Here is a 6,024-nt window from a genome sequence, read left to right on the forward strand (position 1 = left end):
ACAGTTTGCCAAATTCCACTTTGTGCTCGATAGAGCCTTGTAATTAAACCAGCAATTACAAGCTTTTCACGTATCAAATTACCAATGAATAATAAATAGATTGCTTTCTACAAACCAAAAAAAAAAAAGATTATCAATTTTGGTATCAGATCAGCTTCGGCTGACATTGTATCGGTATCGATTGTTATCTGATTAATATAAGAGAATAAAACTATCCAAAAAAACCCCCAAAAAAAAAATTTAAAGTATCAGTATTTTGAGGGGCAAAATAGTCTATTCCAACTTGATTTGTTTCGATATTGGTATCGGCGACAACTGTTATCGGTATCGGTCCGAAACTATGGTTCTGAAAGGGAGGGGGAAGTTGAATTCTGGCACATATAGTGGTTACACTGTGAAGAGACACGTGTCTCGCTGGTGGGACCCACATGGATAGTGAAAGTACAAGCAATCCTTGTCAAAAGGAAAAGAAAATTGAAAGGTAAACAGAAATAAGGAGAAAGGGTTTTGGAAGCAGTTTCAGCAGTTTCTGGTACAACTGTTGAGCTAATGGGGTCGTCATCTGTATCTATAGTTATTGTTAAACACCACTCCCCCAAGTCTCCCATGTTACCTTGTTCTTCTGTTCTTCACATGTCACTGATCACCATCTCACAGTGAAAGAGAGAGTGAGAGAGAGAGAGGAGTGGAGAACTCTAAAAGATTCCACGATCAATTAATCTTCCATAGTTAGCAAAGAAGAAATTAAAGCAGGTTCAGATCGATACTACTCAGATATTTATTAATGGAGCACTCTTAGATCGATATATACTCAAATAGATTAGATTAGTAGTATATGGTGGTGAAAGAAGAGAGTGAAAAGGGTAAGGTGAGAGCGAGTTTGTATTCTTGTCAGTTCACAGATGATGACCGTTATTAGACATGTGCACGGGCCAGTCGCATGGGCCAGTCTCATTCCAATCCGGATCTTCTACGGCGCGGGCTGCCCCAACGACCGTGCTGTGCAGACACAAGGTGGCGCGTAATGATCACTTTACCCCTGCCCGAGTGCTTTGCCCTAGAGGATCTGGATCCGTCTCATACAGGGTAATCTCTAATTTTAGGTTCTCTTATTGAACAATTTGGATCTCTACGGGCCGAGCAGTTGAGTGGTCATTGTGCGGCCTCAGACAGATAGGGCGTGGACCCCACCCAAGCAGGTTGCTCAGGCAATGGATAGGGCGGTCATTTCCCCCTTGCCCGTGTGAGGGCCGCACAATGACCGCTCGGCTGCCCGGCCATAGAGGATCAGGGTCTTGAAAGCGTTATAACTACATTTGTTTTTTCGCCTGCCCTCTCGCAATTAATGGTTTTCCGTTTAGTAATTCTTCCCATTTCACATAACTAATAAATATCATGACAAGCAAATTAGCTCATTTTACTCTCTCTCTCTCTCTCTCTCTCTCTCTCGGAATTTGCCACCTCAACCAACTTTTCCGGTCATTCTAGTCCTTTTACCGGTCATCCATAGTCCCAGAGATTCTTATAAATAAGGGCCTTGCGTTTCTCACAACAGTTACAGCTTAGAATTGCTCTCTCTCTCTCTCTCTCTCTCTCATTTGTGAACAGTTCATGTTTTCCTCAAAGGGAAGAAAAGCCTTCAACATGAAGGAAGGAGATTTCATTGGGAGCAATAACCCACAAGCAAGCATTTTTCCTCAGACAGATACATGCATACATGTATATGTTACACAACCCTTCACATGCATGCATGCAGATTCAGAAGGACATGTATGATCAGCTTGTGACTGGCATGCAGTCATGGTCACCTGATGATCTTTAGTTTTAGATATCCCCATGTATATCCTTCTGTTTTGATAACATCATCATATATATCAGTTTGTATTGCAGGGGCATTCATGTATACATCCATAGCAAAGGTATGGAAGAAGAGATGAGAGAAAAAATATAAATGTTGACAGAAGAAAGAGAGCACAACCCGTCATTGGCTAAAGAAAGTCTTGGCTCTTGCTGGGAGTGTGCTCTCTCTTCTTCTGTCATCGTCGTCGGTCAATCTCTCTCCCTCTCTCTCAACTGCACCATCTTCAGGATCTACGCGTTCTAAGTTTTATTTCAAGGCTGTGTTTGGTATCCATTATCGGAATAGATTCAGGGTCGTCTACAACATATTCTCAACCGATATAATAGAGAAGAATCGGGTTTCAAATGCATTGATCTAGACTCAGAATCTATTATGAGAATGCATATCAAACACAGCTCATTTTTTTAGGGTTTCCTTGTAAGCAAAAATAATAATAATAATTAAGTACTCATTCTTTAGTCTTTAATCCATACATCAATTATTATCTCCTCCATGCTCCATATATGGTTGTTATTTGTCAGATATTTTGGGTCTGGGTCTTGGGTTTTGAACAGTAATGGAAGTGGTGGACCTACTGACAGTGGTACACTGTACCCGTTGCTGCCATAGTCATATACAGTGAACGTGAGAGCTACTCTTATTATCTCTATATCTGTGAGGACTGAGGCCCGGCCCCTACTGCGGCTTACATAGCTACAGGGCCAAGTGAGAGTGTAAGGCTTTACAGGCTTCAACTGCACCTCAGCATATGCACTACAAATAGAGAAAGTCCCACTGATCAATTGTAGTAATCAGACCATGACAACAGTGAGGACATGACTGCGACAAGAAGATGAGGACTGAGGAGGCCACCACCACAATGACAGAATGAATGAATCTAAAAGGTAGTGAATATCGATCAATAGAATTCCACTTTTGATAGCTTCATAAGACATTATCAATTTCTATCTGTACTTCTTGCTTCCTCTAATTATATTATTGCCACATGATGGGTTAGAGTGTGTGTGTGTGTGTGTGTGTGTGTGTGTGTGTGTGTGTGTTTAGCTGGAGATCTCAGTTTCATTACTATATATAGTAATAGAACTAAGCAGGAATATATACAAGTTTCATTTGCTTGTATATGATGAATTGATACAAGTATTTTCATTGTTCAGAGTGTGATATTCCCACGGTGAGGTGAGGAACATGGTTTCAAGAATCGAGATCAGATTGGTCAACTCAGCTGATTTTTGTGCAGAATAACCCTAGATGTCAAGAATACTAACTGATTTCAGGGCTGATCCAGACCGACACCGATTCATATTCCAATTCTGTGTTTTGAATCCCTGGTGGGGAAGGAAGGAAGCAAGGTGGAAGGGCTGCATGTGGCTGTGCTCCAACAGAATTATATATGACAGACATGGCCAACATGTTCCACACTCAGAACATGTATGGATTTCTTGAATGACTAGTCAATTCTTATAAAAAAAGATGTTGATCATTGTGTCCTAAGAACTCTTTAACTATTTTATGTTGTGATGTAGAACTCTTTTTTTCTTAAATGCTGACCTTACAGATTATGTTAATTAAGCCTCATGAGCCTAACAACTCAAATTAAAATAATTAACAAAATATGTGAGGTAGGTTTTTCACCATTTTAATGCAAACAAGTCACATGTGATTCTTTGGCAGCACAAAAGCCATAACATTAGGGTAATGGAAAATAAAAGTTATTTTTCCTTCAGTGATTGGAGTAGTGAGACTCCATGAGATTACCATAATATGTGAGGTTAGTACCCTCAAATTTTTATATTTCATTCTTCTTATTTTATAGGGTTACCAATGACTAAGGATCCCATGTGACATGTTTCTATTGAGTTGTGACCAACCTGCCTCACATATTCTGTGATATTACAAAAGCCCTTTTCATCTAATTCTCATGAGGATCATAGATTTGGGAGGTTAACATTTTTTTTTTTAATTCTATAATTTTTGGTGGTCCCCAGTCTTTAAAATATTAAGGAGACAAAACCTGTTATATTTCCCGCTATCACCAGACTCATTTACCCCTTACACAACACTCACACCACTCATGCACAAACCTGTTAGATTTCCTAATATCACTTTAGGATTATTTCGTGGTTTGATGTTTAACTTTCAAGATTTTCTTTTGTTTTTTGACTCTTTTGCTAAAGAATGCAACATGACTTTCAAACTTTAAAAAAGAAAGATGGTCCAAATCTATTTGTGTCCAAGATAAATGCAATATCAATATATCAGAAATATTTGTAATTTTAACACTAATATGGATATGGATCTGGATCTTGGATGCCCATGCCCCACCAATTCCCAGTTGATAATCGAAATCATTCTTTAGCTGTACTTTGGACACTCAGTTCACAGAAGCTCATTGCTGGATCCTCGGGATCATTTTTTTGTTGTCTCAAGACTCTTTTACCATTGACAATGAAGAGGCCGCAAATGAACAGTTAAGCCATATAGCACATGTACAAGTGATATAAAAAGACTGCATATGCTTGATGAGAATTCAAGAATTTCAATCTTCAAAAAAAAAACCAAAACACAAGAAGATCGAGTAATGAAAGGATATAAGATTTAACAAATGCTGCAACTTAGGTATAGATATCATAATTTAGTAGTCCAAATCCGCTGCACAAGCTGAGATTTCACAATATACTAGGCATCCCTCATTCTTGATACTAATATTCAGAAGATCTCCATTCACTCGGATTCGAAGCTGCTCATACATATATTGAAGAGAATGAATGCATACCTGGGACTGTGCAACATTTGAAAAGTCTGATTTAGGCCGTCTTGGAGGGAGATAACTCTCTTGGAGGGAGTATGATCAAAGTTGGTGAGAGCTTAATCAACCAGTGAATTACATTGCCTCTATACCTTCAGGAGATGTGGAAACTACCATTTACCTTTCTCATTTTCCAGATGAGCTTTGTAAAATTGTAAAAGATGATTTTGACCCATATATCTATTGCCGAACTTAAAATCTTCTTGTTCAATGAAACTATCTTTATCTATCAAAAACAAAAATGACTGGGTTGGGGAAGGTTATTTCGGACAATTCATCCAATAGGGAGGAGTATTTGACCATTGCTTGCTCCCGATCATGTCTTGGCAGAGCAGAAAATCTTTCTCCAAATAAAAATATACATAACATTCCACTAATCCACTGTAATGTATACTGTTTAGGAGGGTGATATAAAGAGCTGGAGTAGTCTCCATACTGTTTCTTTAAATTTCAATCATCTTTAATTATTTCGTAAAACCACAATTTGATCGATTAAAACTGGATCGAACCAAAATTGAGCCTCTTTTCAGTTTTAATTCAGGTTTAGGTTTTAAAATTGTGATTCTTACTATTGGATTAGCTAGAGCATGGTCTAGATTGATCATGTGTCATGCTTTATAGTAAAATCATATACTCTCTAATGTATATGCATTTTCCCTTGAATTGTTTTGTCTTTCATTTGTTTTCAACCATTAATAGTTTCATTCACTTTAAGCATTTCCAATGTTTTAGTTTGCAACATTACCAAGGAAGGAACCTTAGGCCCACTTAGTTTCCCTAAATGGGTCATTCAAGAAATACTTACCAAAACTGTTAAGTTGAATTCACAATTAAAGTAGGCCAAAGGTTTTCAAATTAACCACACAGGAAGTTATTCTTGTATGGTCCACAGAATTGTGCCAAATGGAAAAGTAATGTCGCAATACAGACCATTGGATACAGAAAAGCCAAATGCATCATATATCAACCCCTCCCCCCTTTTGTATTTGAAAACCACTTTTCATATATCATTTTCTTGACAGAATATCTAAACTTCATTTGGGCTGAACAACCGTAAGCGGGAAATTGTTACAATCTCATATCAGTCATATGGGGGCTGGGGCTGATCCCACAATTGTTAACGAAAGAGAATTGACATGGGCTGATATGATCTTGAATTCCCTCACCTTATAAGCTAGATAATAGAGTTAATTCTCTTAAGATTGTATAAATGGTATCAGAGCAACCGATCCTCGATCCCAACCCTTGCACGGAAGGGACAACTTAGTTCCAGGCAAAGACCCTAGAGCAAAGTGGAGTTCTTAGAAAGAGCTACCTTATCTGGAGTGGGCCACTGTGGGCATCAGTTCGGAAGTGT

The sequence above is a fragment of the Telopea speciosissima genome, chromosome 10 (genome assembly GCF_018873765.1).
Source record: "Telopea speciosissima isolate NSW1024214 ecotype Mountain lineage chromosome 10, Tspe_v1, whole genome shotgun sequence".
In the NCBI taxonomy this organism is placed as follows: domain Eukaryota; kingdom Viridiplantae; phylum Streptophyta; class Magnoliopsida; order Proteales; family Proteaceae; genus Telopea; species Telopea speciosissima.